At 38.5% G+C, this 19647-nt stretch overlaps 1 protein-coding gene across 4 annotated transcripts in view; it reads right to left on the bottom strand.

Moving 5' to 3' along the window:
- NPEPL1 (aminopeptidase like 1) overlaps nucleotides 1-19647 on the bottom strand; it is a 153442-nt gene that overhangs the window by 100899 nt on the left and 32896 nt on the right. For all 4 annotated transcript variants that reach the window (XM_080686197.1, XM_080686195.1, XM_080686196.1 and 1 more), the window contains one exon: nucleotides 6131-6297. The gene's annotated coding sequence lies outside the window, so the exon portion shown is untranslated. The remainder of the gene's footprint in view (nucleotides 1-6130; nucleotides 6298-19647) is intronic.

The raw sequence follows: 19647 nt of genomic DNA, 5'->3' as shown, positions 1-19647 counted from the left end.
GGGATGCCCACTTTCACCACTCCTGTTTGACATAGTTCTGGAAGTGATAGCCATAGCAATTAGACAAGAAGAGAAATAAAAGGTATCCAAATTGGAAAAGAAGATGTAAAACTGTCATTATTCGCAGATGACATGATACTGTACATAGAAAGCCGTAAAGACTCCCTCAAAACATTATTAGACTTAATAAATGAATTCAGCAATGTAGCAGGATACAAAATTAATGCCAAGAAATCTATGGCATTTCTATACACCAATAGTGAACTTACAGAGAGACTAAAAAAACAATCACATTTACCATTGCACCAAAAAAATTAAGATACCTAGGAATAAAATTAACTAAGGAGGTAAAGGACCTGTACTCAGAAAACTACAGTACACTGAAAAAAAGAGATAGAGGAAGACATAAACAGATGGAAGAACATGCCATGTTCATGGATTGGTAGAATCAACATCATTAAAATGTCCATACTGTCCAAAGCAATCTATAAATTCAATGCAATCACCATTAAAATACCAATGGCATATTTCACAGACCTAGAATGAACTCTCCAAAAATTCATCTGGAATAAAAAAAGACCCTGAATAGCTGCAGCAATCCTGAGAAAGAAGAACAAAGTAGGAGGGATCTCAATACCAGATTTCAAGCTGTATTATAAAGCCACTGTTCTCAAAACTGCCTGGTACTGGCACAAGAACAGACATATAGACCAATGGAACAAAACAGAGAACCCAGAAATCGATCCAAACCACTATGCCAGTTAATATTCGACAACGGTGGCATGAACATACAATGGAGTCAAGACAGTCTCTTCAATAAATGGTGTTGGGAAAGTTGGACAGATACATGCAAAAAAATGAAATGAGACCACCAACTTACACCATATACAAAAATAAACTCAAAATGGATAAAGGACTTAAACATAAGATGGGATACCATAAAAATATTAGAGGAATCCACAGGCAGCAACATCTCAGACATATGCTGAAGCAATTTCTTCACTGATACAGCTCCTAGGGCAATGGAAACTAAAGAGAAAATAAACAAATGGCACTACATCAAAATAAAAAGCTTCTGCACAGCAAAAGAAACCATCAACAAAACAAGAAAGCCCACGGCATGAGAGAACATATTTGCCAATGTTATCTCCGATAAGGGTTTAATCTCCAACATTTACAGGGAACTCATACAACTTAACAAAAGGAAGATAAACAATCCAATCAAAAAATGGAAAACAGACCTAAATAGATACTTCTCGAAAGAGGACATATGGAAGGCCAAGAGACATATGAAAACATGGTCAAAGTCTCTAATTATCCGAGAGATGCAAATCAAAACGACGCTGAGGTACCATCTCTCTCCTGTCAGAATGACTATCATCAACAAATTAACAAACGACAAGTGCTGGCGAGGATGCGGAGAAAGAGGAACCCTCGTGCACTGCTGGTGGGAATGCAGACTGGTGCAGCCACTGTGGAGCACAGTATGGAGTTTCCTCAAAAAACTAAAAATGGAACTCCCATTTGACCCTGTGATCCCACTTCTATGAATATATCCCAAGAAATCAGAAACACCAATCAGAAAGGATATATGCACCCCTATGTTCACAGCAGCATAATTTATAATACTAAGATTTGGAAACAGCCTAAGCGCCCATCAGCAGATGAATAGATTAAAAAACTGTGGTACATCTACACAACGGAATACTATGCTGCAGTAAAAAAAAAAAAAAAAAGGAATTCCTACCATTTGCAACAACATGGATGGAACTGGAGAGCATTATGCTAAAGCTAAGCGAAATAAGCCAGTCAGAGAATGATAAATATCACACATCTCACTCATTTGTGGAATATAATAAACAACATAAACTGATGAACAAAAACAGATTCAGAGACAGAGAAGCATCAATCAGACAGTCAAACCTCAGAGGGAAGGCAGGGAGGGTGGAGGTTAGGGGGAGAGATCAACCAAAGGACTTGTATGAATGCATATGAGCCTAACCAATGGACAAAGACACCAGTGGGGTGAGGGCATGAGTGGGGAGGCGGTGGAGGGACAATGGGGTTAGGATAAGGACACATATGTAATACCTTAATCAATAAAGAAAAAAATAAAAATAAATAAATGACACCAAGAGCTGGTCCTTTAAAAGGATAAACAAAATTGATGAACCATTAGCCAGACTCATCAAGAAACAGAGAGAAAAGACCCAAATAAATAAAATCAGAAATCAAAGCGGAGGAATAACCACTGACACCACAGAAATACAAAGGATTCTAAGGAAATCCTATGAACAACTATATGCCAACAAGCTGGACAATGTGGATGAAATGGACAAATTCGTAGAAAAATACAATCTCCAAAAACTGAATCAGGAAGAATCAGAAAACCTGAATAGGCCAATAACAACTGATGAAAGAGAAGCAGTAATCAAAAATCTTCCAGCAAACAAAAGCTCAGGTCCAGACGGACTCACAGGGGAGTTTTACCAAACTTTCAAAGAAGAACTAACACCTATACTCCTCAAACTATTCCAAAACATCCAAGCTCTTTTTCTGAGGCCAACATTACCCTAATTCCAAAACCACATAAAGACACTACAAAGAAAGAGAATTACAGGCCAATATCCCTGATGAACATAGTTGCTAAAATCCTCAACAAAATAATAGCAAATCACATCCAGCAATATATTAAAAAAATCATACACCATGACGAAGTGCGATTTATTCCGGGGATGCAAGGCTGGTACAATATTTGCAAATCAATAAACAAGATATATCACATAAACAAATTGAAAGACAAAAATCACATAGTCATATCAATAGATGCAGAAAAAGCATTCAACGAAATCCAACACCCATTTTTAAAAAAACTCCCAGCAAAGTGGGAATAGAGGGAGCATATCTCAACATGATGAAGGCCATATCTGACAAACCTAGAGTGAACATTGAACTCAATGGCCAAAAACTAAAACCATTTCCCCTAAACAGGAACAAGATAGGGATGTCCACTTTCACCACTCTTACTCAATATAGCACTGGAAGTCCTAGCCACAGTGATCACACAAGAAGAAGAAAAAAATGGCATCAAATTGGAAAGGAGGAAGCAAAACTCTCATTACTCCCACATGACATGATTTTGTGCATAGTTAACCCTGAAGACTCCACCAAAAACCTACTAGATTTAATCCATGAATTTGGCAATGGAGCAGGATATAAAATCAACACCCAAAAATCAGTGGCTTTTTTATACACCAATAATGAATTCTCAGATAGAGAAACTAAACAAGCAATCCCATTTACCATTGCAACAACAACAAAAATTAAGATACTTAGGAATAAATTTAACCAAGGAGGCAAAAGACCTGTATTTGGAAAACTACAGGATGCTGAAAAAAGTGATAGAGGAAGATATAAATCAGTGGAAGAATATACCGTGTTCATGGATTAGTAGAATCAACATCATTAAAATGTCCATACTACCCACGGCAACCTACAGATTCAATAAAATCCCTATTAAAATACCAACGGCATATTTCACAGATCTAGAAAAAATACTCCAAAAATTTATATCAAACCAAAAAAGACCCCAAATATCTGTAACAATCTTGAGAAAGAAGGGCAAAGTTGGAGGAATCACAATACCAGATTTCAAGTTATACTACAAAGCTACCATAATCGGAATAGCCTGAATAGGCATATACACTGAGTGGCCAGATTATTATGATCTCTGAATGCATAATAATCTGGCCACTTAGTGTATGTATGTGTGTATGTGTGTATGTATGTGTGTGTGTATGTATATATATATATATATATATATATATATATATATACACACATACATACATACTAGAGGCCCGGTGCACGAAATTCGTGCACGGGGGTGTGTGTCCCTCAGCCCAGCCTGCACCCTCTCCAATCTGGGACCCCTTGAGGGATGTCTAACTGCCCGTTAAAGCCCAATCCTGGTGGGATCGGGCCTAAATGGGCAGTTGGACATCCCTCTCACAATCCAGGACTGCTGGCTCCCAACTGCTCACCTGCCTGCCTTCCTGATTGCCCCTAACTACTTCTGCCTGTCAGCCTGATCACCCACTAACCACTCCCCTGCCAGCCTGATTGATGCCTAACTGCTCCCCTGCCAGCCTGTTTGCCCCTAACTACCCTCCCCTGCAGGCCTGGTCACCCCTAACTGCCCTCCCCTGCAGGCCTGGTCACCCCTAACTGCCCTCCCCTGCAGGCTTGATCGCCCCCAACTGCCCTCCCTTGCAGGCCTGGTCCCTCCCAACTGCCCTCCCGCTGCTGGCCATCTTGTGGTGGCCATCTTGTGTCCACATGGGGGCAGGATCTTAGACCACATGGGGGCAGCCATCTTGTGTGTTGGAGTGATGGTCAATCTGCATATTACTCTGTTATTAGATAGGATAGAGGCCTGGTGCACGGGTGGGGGCCGGCTGGTTTGCCCTGAAGGGTGTCCCGGATCAGGGTGAGGGTTCCCTTGGGGTGTGGGGCGGCCTGGGCGAGGGGCCTGTGGTGGTTTGCAGGCCAGCCACGCCCCCTGGCGACCCAAGCAGAGGCCCTGGTATCTGGGGTTTATTTATCTTCTACAATTGAAACTTTGTAGCCTGGAGCAGAGCCAAGCCTTCTGCTTGCTCCGTGGTGGCAGCCATTTCTATTGGGATTTATTTATCTTCTCTAATTGAAACTTTGTAGCCTTAAGCAAGGCCTGGGCTGGCCAGGGTGTGCAGAAAGCTTGGCTTCCTCCATCGCCAGGGGCAACCCTAGCCTCCTGCTCTTTCCAGCTCCGTGGCTGCCACCATTTCTGTTTGGGTTTATGTATCTTCTATCATTGAAACTTTGTAGCCTTGAGTGGAGGCCTGGGCTGGCCAGGGTGTGCGGAAAGCTTGGCTTCCTCCATTGCCGGGGGCAACCCTAGCCTCCTGCTCTTTCCAGGTCCGTGGCTGCCACCATTTCTGTTTGGGTTTATGTATCTTCTATCATTGAAAATTTGTAGCCTTGAGTGGAGGCCTAGGCCAGCAAGGGCAGGTGGAAAGCTTGGCTTCCTCCATTGCCAGGGAAACCCAAGCCTCCCTCCTGCTCTCTGTGGCCGTAGCCATCTTGGTTGGGTTTATTTGCATATTCGCTCCTGATTGGCTGGTGGGCGTGGCTTGTGGGTGTAGCGGAGTGATGGTTAATTTGCATATTACTCTTTTATTAATAGGATATGAGGCCTGGTATATGAATTCGTGCATGGGTGGGGTCCGGCCAGCCTGGTCAGGGGGAGGGAACATGGGCTGTTGGCCGGCCTGCCTGCTGGCAGAACTCCTGGTTGAGGGGACAATTTGCATATTAGCCTTTTATTATATAGGATATACACTGAGTGGCCAGATTATTATGTATTCAGAGATCATAATAATCTGGCCACTCAGTGTACATTAATGGAACAGAATAGAGACCCCACAAATTGACCCAAGCCATTATGCACAATTAATATTGGACAAAGGAGGTAAGAGCATACAATAGAGTCAAGACAGTCTCTTCAATAAATGGTGCTGGGAAAACTGGACAGATACATGCAAAACAATGTAACTAACCACCGACTTATACCATACACAAGAATAAACTAAAAATGGATAAAACACTGAAATGTAAGTCAGTTAACCTTAAAAGTCCTAGAAGAAACCATAGGCAGCAAAATCTCAGACATCTATTGTAGCAACATGTTTACGGATACATCTCCTAGGTCAGTGGTCGGCAAACTCATTAGTCAACAGAGCCAAATATCAACAGGACAACGACTGAAATTTCTTTTGAGAGTCAAATTTTTTAAACTTAAACTTCTTCTAATGCCACTTCTTCGAAATAGACTCGCCCAGGCCGTGGTATTTTGTGGAAGAGCCACACTCAAGGGGCCAAAGAGCCGCATGTGGCTCGTGAGCCGCAGTTTGCCGACCACAGTCCTAGGTCAAAGTGAACTAAGGAGAAAATAAACAAATGGGACTACATCAAAATAGAAAGCTTCTGCACAGCAAAAGAAACCATCAACAAGATGAAAAGGGAGTCCGCTATATGGGAGAACATATTTGGCAATGATACATCTGATAAAGGGTTAATATCTAAAACATACCAGTAATGCTTGTAATTGTTGGTCTTCAAACTTTTTCAGTTGACCTGGACATTCTTTGTATTTCACATCAAAATCATCACCTTTAAAGCGTTTAAACCAGTGTTCACAAGTATCTTGAGATGGAGCATGTTCACCATAAGCTTCCCGAAGTATTCAGCAGCACTTTTCTTTAAAATAAAATAATGAATTATAACTTCCTGCAAATGCTCTTTTTTTTTTTGGCACGAAATTCGACATTTTTAAGTGTAAAAATATCTATGATGTTAACACCTTCAGCAAATTTGACATATGAAGTTTTGAAGCTTGTTGTCAATACAACAAAATAGCATACATATCAAATTGCACATATATCAACATATGTGTAACGCCATCTAGTGAAAAAAATCCACATTATTAACCAGTACACCTAGTATTGGATAAAGATGCGTGTTAAACTCAGAAACAACTTGCAGAAAGATTAAACGTTGCTCAGCAAACAATTTCTGATCATTTACAAGCAAGGGGAAAGATTTTAAAGGAAGGAAAATGGGTGCCACTTCAACTGAATGAAATACAAATGGAAAACCGAAAAGTCATCAGTAAAATGTTGCTTCAATGGCATGAAAGAAAGTCTTTTCGGCATCGAATTGTGACTGGTGATGAAAAGTGGATTTATTTTGAGAATCCCAAACGCACAAAATCATGGGTTGATCCAGGTCAACCATCAACATCGACTGCAAGTTCAATTCGCTTCAGAAAGAAGACAATGCTCTGCGTTTGGTGGGATCAGGAAGGTGTGGTGTATTATGAGCTTCTAAAACCAGGTGAAACCATTAATACTGATGGCTACCGACAACAGATAATCAATTTGAACCATGCTTTGATCATGAAACAACCAGAATGTTCCAGAAGACACAGCAAGGTAATTTTGCTTCATGATAACGCACCATCACACACTTTAAAGACACGTTAAAAGATCTTGCCTGGGAAGTATTGACCCACCCACTGTATTCACCAGACCTTGCTCCTTCAGATTACCACTTGTTCCAATAGATGGCATATGCACTTTCTGAGCAGCACTTCAAAACATACAAAGAAGTGGAAAATTGGGTCTCTGAATGGTTTGCCTCAAAATAAGAAAAGTTCTACTGGGACAGTGTGTAGCTAGCGATGGACATTACTTTAAATAAAGCACTTTTGATGTTTCTCTTGAAATTATCATGTTTTCTTTGATTACAAAATCCGCATTATTAACCAGTACACCTGGTATGCACCCCTATGTTCATAGAAGAATAATTTACAATAGCTAAAACCTGGAAACAACCCAAGTGCCCCATCAGTAGACGAGTGGATAAAAAGCTATGGTACACTTAGCATGGAACACTATGCAGCAGTAAAAAAGAAGAATCTCTCACCCTTTGAGACAGCATGGAGGGCCCTGGAGAGTATCATGCTAAGTGAAATAAGTCACTTAGAGAAAGACAAATATCACATGATCTCACTCCGATGTGGAATATAAATAACAAAATAAACTGATGAAGGGAGTGGATCTAGAGCCATGAAAACATGGAACAGAGTGTGGCATCTTAGAGGGAACGTGGGGAGGGTAGGTGGAAGGGAGGCAATCAACTAAGGACCTTGTTTGCATATATATATGGCCCATGGACATAGACAATGGGGGATGAGGGTCTGGGGCAGGGGCAGGGGCGGGCTGGAAGAGGCCAATGGGGGAAGAAGGGAACATATATAATACTTTCAACAATAAGGAATTATAAAGTAAAAAAAAAAAAAAAAGAAAACCACGGACCAATATCCCTTATGAACATAGCTGCAAAAATCTTCTACAGAATACCAGCAAACAATTCAGCAGAATATTAAAAGAATGATGCACAATAACCAATTGGGATTTATTTCTAGAATGTAAGGGTGAGTCAACATACAAAAATCAATAAATGCAATATACCACATTAATAGGATGAAGAAAAAGCTCATGTAGATTTAATATAATTACACATATGGTTGGATTCATGTCTGCCATTTTGCTACCTGTTCTCTATATGCCACATGCTTTTGTTCCTCTTTTATTGTCTTTTGTTATATTTAAGAAATATTTTTGCATCCCATTAAAAAATAACTAAAAGTATCCTTTTTGTTTCAAATATTTGTGATTTTCTAGATATTTGGATGCTAATTTCCAATGTAATTCTGTTGTGTTCAGAGAATATTACTTGTGTAATTTCAGTGCTTTTAAATTTATTAAGAATTGTTATAGGGCCCACAATATACTCTATCTTGATAAATGTTTCATCTGCCCTGAGATGAATATGTATTCTACTACCGCTGACAGTGTTGTTCATGTCTTCTGTATCTTTACTGACTTCCTGTCTGCCTGTTTTATCAACTATTAAGAGAAGGATGTCAAAAACTGCAATTAATTCTGGATTTGTCTATTCCTCCTTTGAAACCTGTCAGTTTTTGCTTCATGTATTTTGAAGCTCTATTACTTGGTGCATAAATATTTAAGATGATTAGGTCTTCTTGATGAATCATCCCTTTAATCATTACGAAATGGTCCTCTTTATCCTTGTAATATCCCTTGCTCTTAAATTGACCTTGTCTTGTTTAATATAGCAGCTCCAGTTTTCTTTTAGTTAGTGTTAGTATTGTATCTTTTTCCATCATTTTACTTAGAAGTCTTGAAGTGAGTTTCTGATTAGACAGTATAGAATTGGGTATTATTTTTATTTCCAATCTCTTCCTTTTAACTGGTACATCTAGAGTACTTGCATTTTGTGTGATAATTGATATGGTTGAATTTAAATGATGTTGTTGCATGTTTTATAAGTCCATTTGTTTTTCATTTCCTGTGTGTGTGTGTGTGTGTGTCTGCCATTTAAAGAATGAACAACAATCCTCTTCAAACACTCCCCCCACGCCCACCCCTCCCCGCTGGAAAAAAGAAAGTGTGTGTGTGTGTGTGTGCGCATGTCTGGAGTTTCAGGGCCACAGCATAGGGAATGGGGATGCAAACATAGTCCAGTGATCTCCATGAGTTCAGCAGAGTTTGGGGTTCAGGGAGCCCAAGGTGGTAAGAATTTGCAAGTCAGAGTAGAGAGAAGAGAAAGCTGAACACAGGGAAAACATTAACATCTGCAGAGGTTCCCCTTGAGCCTATAGCTGAGTGTTGATCATGAAGTGTGTGTGAGAAAACTGTCAAGGTGGTAGGAAAAAAACCACTGGAAAGCAACAGAAAGCATAATTTCTGGAGCTCAAAGTAGTCCAGGAATAATTTGTATTCCCATGATTCCTGGAGGAAAGGCCTCATAATGCATGGGGCGTAGAGCATGGCTTCAGGGATCGCTGTCTTGTCTGCTGCTTGTTCTTTATTTCACTGGTTTCTGCTTTTATCTTTATTTCCTTTATTCTCTTACTTGGGCTTAACTTGCTCTTCTTCCTCTAGCTTCTTAAATGGTAATTTATATCATTGAGTTTTCAACCTTTCTCTCTTTTCCAATACAAATTAAAATCTATGAATATTTCTTAAAGCACTGCTTCAACGGCATCTGACAAATTTTATGTCAAATTTTCATTCAGTTGGAAGTATTTTTTTAAATTTTCTGAGATTTCATCTTTGATACATGTCTCATTTGAACATGTGTTGTTTAATTTCCAGATATTTAGGAGCTCTTCTATATATCTTTTTTATTGATTTCTAATTGAACTCCGTTGTGTTCATAAAATGAGAAAAAACCTCTCTAAGTTTTCAATCTTTTGAAATTTACAGAGATGATTCATGGCCTAGCATATGTTCTATCTTTTTTGTTGTTGTTATTAAACCTCACCCAAGGATATTTCCCCATTGATTTTATTTTTTTTTATTTTTGTAAATATATTTTATTGATTTTTTTTACAGAGAGGAAGGGAGAGGGATAGAGAGTTAGAAACATCGATGAGAGAGAAAGATCGATCAGCTGCCTCCTGCACACCCCCTACTGGGGACATGCCCGCAACCAAGGTACATGCCCTTGACCGGAATCGAACCTGGGACCCTTCAGTCCGCAGGCCGACGCTCTATCCACTGAGCCAAACCGGTTTCGGCCCCATTGATTTTAGATAGCGTGGAAAGGGAGGGTGAAAGGGAGGATGGAAGGGAGGAAGGATGGGAGGGAGGGAGGGAGGGAGGGAGGGAAAAAGAGAGAGGGAGGGAAACATGGATGTGAGAGAGACACACTGATTGCCTCCCACACTTGCATGGACTGGAGCTGGGGATTGAACCTGCACCCCAGGTAGGTGCCCTTGACTGGAAATCAAATCCATGACCCCATAGTCCACAGGCTGATGCTCTAACTACGGAGTTACACTGGCCAGGGCCATATGTTCTATCTTGATGTATATTCCATATTTATGTGAGAATGTGTATTCTGTAGTTTCTGGGTATGGTGTTCTATAAATGTCAAAAAGAAAAGGTGGTTAAATATTGGAATCTTTTATATGTTTATTTTTTGTCTAGTTTTACCACTAGTTTCAGAGAGGAAGTGTTAAAATCTGTCTACGAATCTTTCCATACTTTTGGTTGTTAAAAGTTTTGACTTCATGCATTTGAAATTTTGGTATTAGATCATATACATTTATGGCTATGTTTTCCTGATGAATTGTATAATGTTCTCATCATTATTATGAAGTGTTTCATCATTATGACATGTTCCTTATAATCTCAGGTAATACTGATTTTGTTTAAAATTTTTTATTTTTAATACTTATTTTCTTGTAGTCCACATTGTTATATTAATGTAACCATATCAACCTAATTGTGCTTGCTGTTTGCGTAGTATATATTTTTTACCCTTTTACTTTTAACCTGTGTCTTTATGTCTTGACTGTTGTAAATTACATGTAGTTGGATCCTGTGTTTTTAAATCTAATTGAACAATATTTGCCTTTTAATTGGAGTGTTTAATCCATTTGTATTATAAGACAGTGATTTATAAGGTCATGTTTAAGCCTACCATTTCCTATTTGTTTTTGTGGGTTTTTTGTTAATCCTCACCAGAGGATATTTTTTCCATTGATTTTTCTAGAGAGAGGGGAAGTGAGGGGAGAGACCAAGAGAGAAACATCGATGTGAGAGACACATTGATCAGCTGCCTCCTGCATGAGTCCCAACCAGGGCCAGAGATGGAGTCTGCAATTGAGATTCGTGCTCTTGACTGGGAATTGAATCTCCGACCCTTCAGTCTGAGGGCAATGCTCTTATCACTGCGCCAAACCAGCGAGGGCCCTATTTGTTTTTATTTTTATTTTTTGCTTCTCTGTATTTTGCCCTCTCTTCAGTTAACAGGAACATTTCAGTATTTTTTTAAAAATATATTTTATTGATTTTTTACAGAGAGGAAGGGAGAGGGATAGAGAGTTAGAAACATCGATGAGAGAGAAACATCGATCAGCTGCCTCCTGCACACCTCCTACTGGGGATGTGTCCCAAACCAAGGTACATGCCCTTGACCGGAATCGAACCTGGGACCTTTCAGTCCACAGGCCGACGCTCTTTCCACTGAGCCAAACCGGTTAGGGCCATTTTAGTATTTTTAAAATCCCATTTTAATTCCTTGTTAACTTTTAAAATATGCAACTTTACACTTTGTTTTTAATGTCTGTTCCAGGGATTATAAACAGAATTTACCATATAATCATTTTTAAATGTACAGTTCAGTGGTATTAAATATGTACATATATAATGTGCTACCATCACCACCATCCGTCTCTATAATTCTTTTCATCTTGTAAAACTGAAACTGTGTCCCCATTAAATACTATCTCCCTATTCTCTCCCCGCCTTCTCTACCTGGTAACCACCATTTTCCTTTCTGTCTCTATGAATTTGACTACTCTTAGTACCTCATATATAAGTGAAATCAGACAGTGTTTGTCTTTTTGTGACTAGCTTATTTAATTTAGCATGATGTCCTCAAGGTTCATCCATGTTGCAGCATGTGTCAGAATTTCCTTCCCATTTAAAGCTCAGTAACATCCCACTGTATGAATATACCATATTTTGCTTATCTGTTATCCATTGATGGACACTTGGATTACTTCCACATTTTGTGAATAATGAACACGGATATACAAATATCCCTTTGAGACCCCATTTTCAATTCTTTTGGTATATAGCTAGAAGTGGAATTGTTGGATCATATGATAATTTTATTTTTGTTTTAGAGACCACCATACTGTTTTCCACAGAGGCTATACTGTTTTACATTCCCACCAACAGTGCACACGAGTTTCAATTTCTCCACATTCACACTAATCATTTTACTTCCTGGGTTGCTTTTTGTTGTTGTTGTTTATAATGACCATCCTAATGGGTGCTAGGTAATATCTTATAGTTTTGATTTGCATTTCCCAAATAATTAGTGACGTTGATCATCTTTTCATGTGGTTGTTGGCCATTTGTATATCTTCTTTGCCTATTTTTTTTGAGGTTTTATTTATTTATTTTTTAAAATAAATCTTTATTGTTCAGGTTATTACAGGAGTTCCTCTTTTTTTTCCCCCATAGCTCGCCTCCACCTGATTCCCCACCCCACCCCATGCCCTTACCACCCGCCACTGTCTTCATCCATAGGTGTAAGATTTTTGTCCAATCTCTTCCCGCACCCCTCCCACCCCCTTCCCCCTGAGAATTGTCATTCCACTCCCTTTCTATGTCCCTGATTCTATTATATTCACAAGTCCATTCTGTTCTTCAGATTTTTTATTCACTTGATTTTTAGATTCACTTATTGGTGGGTATGTATTTGATGTCATTTTGTTGTTCATAATTTTTATCTTTACCTTTTTCTTCTTCTTCCTCTTCTTAAAGAATGCCCTTCAGCATTTCATGTAATCCTGGTTTGGTGGTGATGAACTCCTTTAGCTTTTTCTTGTCTGTGACGCTCTTTATCTGACCTTCAACTCTGAATGATAGCTTTGCTGGGTAGAGTAATCTTGGTTGTAGGTTCTTGCTGTTCATCACTTTGAATATTTCTTGCCACTCCCTTCTGGCCTGCATAGTTTCTGCAGAGAAATCAGCTGACAGTCGTATGGGTGCTCCCTTGTAGGTAACTAACTGTTTTTTTCTTGCTGCTTTCAAGATTCTCTGTTTGTCTTTTGCCCTTGGCATTTTAATTATGATGTGTCTTGGTGTGGTCCTCTTTGGATTCCTCTTGTATGGGGTTCTGTGCTTCCTGGACTTGTAAGTCTATTTCTTTCACCAGGTAGGGAAAGTTTTCTGTCATTATTTCTTCTAATAGGTTTTCAATATTTTGCTCTCTCTCTTCTTCTGGCACCCCAAAAAGTCAGATGTTGGTATGCTTAAAGCTGTTCCAGAGGCTCCTTACACTATCTTCATATTTTTGGATTCTTTTTTCTTTTTGTTTTTCTGGTTGGGTGTTTTTTGTTTCCTCATATTTCAGATCTTTGGTTTGATTCTTGGGGTCGTTTGATCTACAGTTGAATTTTTGTATATTCTTTATTTCAGACAGTGTATGCTTAATTTCTGACTGGTCCTTTTCCATTCTTTTGGCATTCTCATTAAGGTCCTTGAAGGTCTCACTAAGCTCCTCGGAGGTCTCATCAAGTTTCTCGGCGGTTTTTAGAAGATTCTTGAGTAACCTTATAAATGTGGTTCTGAACTCTATGTCGTCCAGTAGTTTGCTTTCCTCCATTTCTTTCATTCGTGCATGTTTCTTTGTCTCCGCATTTTGCTGCTTCTCTGTGTTGATGGAGTGGTTTTCTGTGGTAGGTGACCAGTGGTTCAGCCTATCACCTAAGGTGGACACTCTTGGTGCACCCCTTTGTGGGCTGAGTGCTAAATCTTGGTATAAGCCTTGATTGATGTTGGTACACTGGTAGGAACTGACCTCCAAGCCAACTGGCTGTGAGGACCCGCTGTGTCTATAATGGAAGAACTGCTGTGCTGGAGACACGCTTATGGTGCAGGACTTGCTTCAGTGGGGCTTTGGTGCTCACTGAGTCTGCCTCTTGAATGTGTCACTTACGGATGTGAGGAGTTGAAATCTGGTTTCGTCTCACACTGACCACTAGATACACTAGCTTCTGGATCTCCAAGGGGGTGCAGGTCAGCTACTGTCTGAGGCCACCCAGCAGGAGCTACAGCGAGAACTAGTTTTCTCCTCTTTGCTTGGGGTTTGGAGGTTTTGGAGCTGTCTGACCAGAGCTGCAGTTTGTTAGGTTAAGCTGCGATAGGGCAGACCATTTATATGCAAAAGCCGCTGCGTGGAGCTTGGGTGGGTTTGTAGATTGTGCGGGGCATGGTCTCAGGGAGTCAATAGACTAGGGCGTGGCAAACAGCGATGGCTGCCAGTCAGTCGTCTCTGCGTCTCCGTGTTTCCAAGTCCCTGCATCCCTCACCCCAGCGCAGTAAACAATGATTACTGCATGCACCTCTGCAAGAAAGCCACCCTCACTTTCCAACCCGATGGCAGACAGTCCAGCTTCTCCCCGTAGGAGTCTGGGTCCCCAGCGTCTCCCCAGAAACTGAGTTCAGAGTAATCGGGAGCTTGTCTCTCTTCGGGTTGAAAAAAGCAGCACACCCAGTCGCCCGCCGCCAGCCCGATTCGTGCGCCTCCGTACCTCAGCTTTTCAGCGCTTTTGCACGTCTCAATGCTCTTTTCTCTTTCCTTCTAGTTGTAGAACTTCCACTCAGCCAGCTTTCCCGTGGTTCTGGGTGATAGACATTTTGTCTTTTAGTTGTAGTTTTGAAATTGTTGTGCAAGGCAGCAGTTTATGTATTTACCTATGCTGCCATCTTGGTTCGGATCTCTTTGCCTAGTTTTTAATCAGGTTGTTTTGTTGTTGGGTTTAGGATATTAATTACCCTATATATTTAACATATATTAATATTCTGGATATTAATGATCTGATACATGATTTGAAAATATTTTCTCCCATTCTATGGGTTCCCCTTTTACTCTAAGGAAAGTGCCTTTTACTGTACAAATTTTATAGTTTTCATGAAATCTGTTTTTTTATTTTGTTGCATGTGTCTTTGGTGTAATGTCACATTTGTCTAAGAAATTAATAACAAATCCAATGTCATAAAGCTTTTGCCCTATGTTTTTTTCTGAGAGTTTTATAGTTTTAGGTTTTACATTTAAACTTTTGATAAATTTTGAGTTAATTTTTGTATGCAGTGTTAGGTAAGGTTCCAACATCATTATTTTGCATGTAGATATTCAGTTTTCCCAGCATCATTTGTTGAAAAGACTGTCTTTTCCACACTGAATAGTCTTGACACACTTGTCAAAAAATCATTCGACCATACATGCAAGAGTTTATTTATGGGTTCTCTATTCTATTCCATTCTTTATGCCAGTACTACACTATTTTGATTACTGTAGTTTTATGGTAAGTTTTGAAATCAGAAGTATGGGTCCTGGCTAGTTTCTCAGTGGTTAGAGCATCTGCCTGCAGACTGAAGGGTCTCAGGTTCCATTCCTGGTCAAGGGAACATACCTTGGTTGCAGGTTCCCCAGCCCCAGAGGGGCTTGCGGGGGAGGCAACCAATTCTTGTGTCTTCTCACATGGCTGTTTCTCTCTCCTCCCCCTCCTCCCTCCTTTCCATTCTCTATAGAAATCAATGAAAAAATACCCTTGGATGAGGATTAAAAAAAAAAAAGAAGTAGTATAAGTCTTCTGGCTATGTTCTCCTTTTTCAAGATTGTTTTGGCTATTTGTTATGGAGTCACTTGAGATTCCATATGAATTTTAGAATGGGTTTTTTTATTTCTGCAAAAAAATGTCAAGGGGTTTTGATAAAATTCCTTTGAATATGTAGATAAATTTGGGTAGCACTGACATCTTAGCAATATTGTCTTCCAATCTATGAGCATAGGATGTGTTTATGTAATCTTTAATTTTTTTCAGCAATGCTTTTTAGTTTTGATTGTATAGTCTTTTATATCCTTGGTTAATTCCTAAAAATTTTATTCTTTTGGATGATGTAAAATGAAGGTGCTTCCTAAATTTCTTTTTTGGATTGTGTGCTGTTAGTGTATAGAAATGCCACTGATTTTTGTGTACTGACTTTGTATACTGCTGCTTTGCTAAAATTCATTTATGCTAAAAATTGTTTTGTGGCATCTTTAAGATTTCCTACATATTAGATCATATCATATGTGAAGAGAGATAATTTTACTTCTTTCTTTCCAATTCCGATGCCTTTTTTCCCCTTTTTCTTGACTAACTACTCTGGCTAGAACTTCTAGTACTATGTTGAATAGAAATGGCAAAATAGACATCCTTGCCTCGTTCTTCATCTTACAGGAAAATCTTGTAGTCTTTTACCACAGAGTACAATTTTATTTATCCATTCATCTGTTGATAGACACTTGAGTAGCTTTTACTTTTGAGTATTGTGAATAATGCTACTATCTATGAACATAGATGTCTGATTTAAATTTACATATCAAATATTCATTGCTAATATACAGAAATATAATATTGGCCTTGAATCCTGTTACCTACCTAAAAATAATTTCATATTTTAGGGGCTTTTTGTAGATTTCAGTAGATCTTAGAATTTTCTATGTAGACAACCATGTCATCTGTGAATAAATATCATTTTATCTCCTCCTTGCCAATGCTATTTATTACTGATCTTAGGGAAAAACTTTCAGCCTTTCACCATTAAGTGTGATGTTAGCTATAGTTTTTTTTATAGATGCTCTTTACCAGATTAAGAAAGCACCCTCTGTTCGCAGTTTGCTGAGAATTTTTATCATATGTACATGTTGAATTTGTCAAATACTTTTCCCTCACCTATTGAAATATGATCCATCTTTAGCCTTAGTCTGTCAATATGATGAATTACACTGATTTACTTTGTAATGTTCAATCCCATTTGGTAAAGATGTCTTACCTTTTAATAAATTGTTGGATTCGATTTACTAATATTTGATTGAGGATTTTTATGTATATTGGTGAGGTATATTGGTTGTTAGTTTTCTTTTCTCCTAATGGCTTTGGTTTTGATATCTGGGTAATGTTGGCCTCATAAAATGAGTTGTAAAGTGTTTTCATCTTTTCTATTTCTGGAAGAGCTTGGGTAGAATTGGTATTACTTCATTAAATGTTTGGTAGAATTTGCCTTTGAAATAATCTGGGCCTGGAGTTTTCTTTGTTGGAAGATTTTATTTTTTTAAGAGTTCACTGTCTTTGCCCTAACCGGTTTGGCTCAATGGATAGAGCGTCGGCCTGTGGACTGAAAGGTCCCAGGTTCGATTCCGGTCAAGGGCATGTACCTTGGTTGCGGGCACATCCCCAGTAGAGGGTGTGCAGGAGGCAGCTGATCGATGTTTCTCTCTCATCGATGTTTCTAGCTCTCTATCCCTCTCCCTTTCTCTCTGTAAAAAAATCAATAAAATATATTTAAAAAAAAAAAAAAAAAGAGTTCACTGTCTTCTTGAGTTTTGGTGTTTGGTGTCTTTCAAGTAATCAGTAGACTTTATCTAAATTGTTTAATTTATGGCATAGAGACATTGCCTTATTTTCCTTTTAATATCTCTATTATCTGTAATGATATCCCATCTTTCATTTCTGACATTTATAACCTATGTCTTCTCTTTCTATTTTTGTCAGTCTGCCTAAAGAGCTGTCGCATATATTGATTTTTTCAAATAACTAATTTTTGGTTTTATTTATTTTCTATTTCTGTTTTCAATTTCTGCTCTTATCTTTCTTGTTTCTTTTCTTCTGCTTTGAGTTTAATTTGCTCTTTTTCTAGTTTCTAAAGTGCAATCTTAGATTATTTACTTGATACTTTCTCTTTGGTTCCACGTTAAGAGGTATGTTAATTTCCAAATATCTGTGAAGTTTTCAGGTATCTTTGCTATTGATTTCTATTTTAAGTCCATTATGGTCAGAGAATATCCACTGTATAATTTTAATTCCTTTAAGGTTTTAATTTTTAATGTCACAGAATATGATTTATTTTGGTGAAAGTTCCACTTGCACTTGAAAAGAATAAGTATTTTGTTACTGTTGGCTAGAGTGGTCTATAAATGTCAACTAGGTCAAGTTGATAGTATTGTTCAGATTTCCAGATCCACGCTGATTTTCATTCTACTTATTATTCTGTTGATTATTGAGAAAGAAGTGATGATGTCCCCAAATATAATTGTGGGTTTGTCTATTACTTTTAGTTCAGGCAGTTTTTGTCTTGTGCTGTTTGGTACTCTGTCATTGGGGGCATCCTTATTTAGGATTGTTCTGTCTTCTTGGTGAATTGATCCTTGTACCATTATGTAACGTCCCTATTTATACCTGATGTTTTGCGTTTTATTTATACCTGGTCATTTTCTTTGTTCTGAAGTATTCTTTGTCTGCTATTAATATAGCAACTTCTGCTTTATTTTGATTAGTGTTAGCCTGATATGTATTTTTCCATCCCTTTAATTTTAATCCATCAATATGAGGAGCCAGCAAACTTTTTCTATAAAGGGCCAGTAAGAAAATATTTTAGCCCTTGTGGGCACATATGATCTCTGTCTCCTCTTCCTTCTTCTTTTCTTCATAACCCTCACAAAGTATTTTTAAAAAATTTTTTAAAACAGGAGATGGGCCCTAACTGGTTTGGCTTAGTGGATAGAGCATCTGCCTGCAAACTGAAGGGTCCCAGGTTCGATTCCAGTCAAGGGCATGTACCTTGGTTGCAGGCACATCCCCAGTAGGGGGTGTGCAGGAGGCAGCTGATAGATGTTTCTCCTTCATTGATGTTTCTACCTCTCTCTCCCTCTTCCTTCCACTCTGTAAAAAAGCAATAAAAATACATAAAGCCAAACAAACAAACAACAAAACAAAACAAAACAGATAGACTGGATTTGACCTGTTGGCCAGTTCACTAGTCCCTATAGATTTTTATGTAGGGTACATTTCTTATAGACAGCATCCTCTTTTTTCTCTCAATCCAATATAGTAATATGTTTTTAATTGCTGTGTTTAGACTATTCAGATTTAATATAATTATTGCTAGAGTTGATTTAGGTTTACCATTTTATTACTTTTCTATCATTCCCATTTTTTTCTCTTTTCCATTTTCTGCCTTCTTTGAATTGTTTGAACTCTTTTTTAAAGTATTCCATTAATTTTGTCTACTGGTTTTCTAGCTGTGTATCTTTGTGTTACTTTTTAGTTGTTGCTTTAGGGATATATAAACCAAACTTTTCACAATCTATTTTAGAATTGACATCTTACCACTGCATGTAAAATATAGAAGCCTTATAATCATCTTTACCTTCTCTATGTTCCCTTCTCTGTTATAGTTGTCATATGTATTACATCTATATAGACTAAATCTCTCAGACAATATTTTCATGTTTGCTTTTTAATGTTATACATGTTTTAAAGTACTTTAAAATATATTCCATTGCCTGGTCAGCATGGCTCAGTGGTTGAGCATCGACCTATGAAACAGGAGGTCATGGTTCAATTCCTAGACAGGGCACATGCCTGGGGTTGCGGGCTCAATCCCTGGTGGT

This window comes from Plecotus auritus, assembly GCF_963455305.1.
Source record: "Plecotus auritus genome assembly, chromosome: 8".
Classification (NCBI taxonomy): Eukaryota; Metazoa; Chordata; class Mammalia; order Chiroptera; family Vespertilionidae; genus Plecotus; species Plecotus auritus.
This window is presented reverse-complemented; position numbering and strand designations above follow the sequence as displayed.